The 1,443-nt window shown below is 55.2% G+C and overlaps 1 non-coding gene across 1 annotated transcript; it reads left to right on the top strand.

Moving 5' to 3' along the window:
- Positions 1-203: 203 nt before the first annotated feature.
- Positions 204-287, top strand: Trnak-uuu (transfer RNA lysine (anticodon UUU)). The gene is given in 2 exon segments: positions 204-240; positions 251-287. It is a non-coding gene; the product is annotated as a tRNA-Lys (tRNA).
- The last annotated feature ends 1,156 nt before the right edge of the window (positions 288-1,443 follow it).

Consider the following 1,443-nt stretch of genomic DNA (forward strand, 5'->3'; position numbering starts at 1 on the left):
ACGGCCTTGAGCACACGCGCACAGAACGGCAAATAGCACAGCAGCGCGCGGTGCACCCCACATGTTGTCGGCTTGCACAGTCAAACTCGTTTGAAATTGTTTCCCATGATCAGCTTCTTTTCTACATCTTCTAAGCAGGGCTGCCCCGCCACGCTGCGTATGGGTGACACAAAACCATATTGCGACACACATGAATACAAGATGTCAGGATGGCCGAGTGGTTAAGGCGGTAGACTTTTAGTCTGCTTCCCCCTATGGGATCGTGGGTTCGAATCCCACACCTGACATTTTGAATTTGGCGCGCACGTGTGTATGACATCGTTTGTGGAGAGACGGGCACTCCCGAACGCCTCCAGGATAAACATACCCAGACGTCCAGACACCCTGCAGAAGCAATGCCGTCATTCATTCATTGATTGCGGAAATATGTGTGCCCGCAGTGTCCCCATGACACATTCAAATTTTCGCGGCACCACGCCCGTGCCGCACCGAGCAGCACCAGCAGGGCCAAGCAAGGAGGCGAGCGCACCGCAGGGGATGCCCCGCCACGCCACCACAGCGTCCCCACCAGGGCAGAAAAGCAAAAAGAAAAAAAAAACAGAAAAAAAACAGAAAAAAACTGGGTCGATCTTATATTATTTAACGGTTCATTATAATTATATGACAATCCACATCCATCACAAGCACTGCATTGACTCATTTCATTCATTCATTGAATTTAAACTTTGCGCTCATTTCAAATTTTCGCGCCACCGCCCGAGCCGCGCCGAGCAGCGCCAGCCGCCCGAGCCGCACCGAGCAGCTCCAGCCGGGCGAAGCAAGGGGGGCGAGCGCGCCAGGTGCCCGAGCCGAGCGCAGGCGGGACCGGCAGCCCCACCCGACCGCAACCAGGGACCCTGCTGGCCGTGACGAGCAGCGCCGTCCCCCGCTCCGACACCGCCATAACACCCCGTCCCGACTTATCTCCACCAGCGCCGATCCGGCAGTCTAGGGGTTAGGGGGCTCGACTCCCAACCCGAAGGCCAGAGGATCGAATCCACCCAGCAGCGGGACTTTTTGTTGGCTATACTCCGTTCCACAAGACGAGACCCAGGGGACCGGGACCCAGAGCCCTCTCCCCTCCCACTCTACCCCACCGGGACCAGGGACCCGGACCAGGGGCCCTATATACTACTGATCTGCTTTGCTTCTGAACCAAAAGAGTCCGATCTGCTTCGCTGCGAAACCAAAAGAGTTCGATCAAAGACACCGCGCAAAAATACACGTCAAGAATTTAAGAAGTGCTTTGCATGCCATTAAAGTGCCTTTACACCATAGGCGACTAAATATCCCCAACCATATGGGTTTGGGTTCGCAGAGTTAGCACTTTCCTTGCGGATGACCACTATGTGGTCACGCTGCTCCCATGTCAAATCATAGGAACCAAAAATGAGCCGCAGGGAG

This window comes from Frankliniella occidentalis, unplaced genomic scaffold (genome assembly GCF_000697945.3).
Source record: "Frankliniella occidentalis isolate FOCC.00 unplaced genomic scaffold, Focc_3.1 Scaffold34, whole genome shotgun sequence".
Classification (NCBI taxonomy): Eukaryota; Metazoa; Arthropoda; class Insecta; order Thysanoptera; family Thripidae; genus Frankliniella; species Frankliniella occidentalis.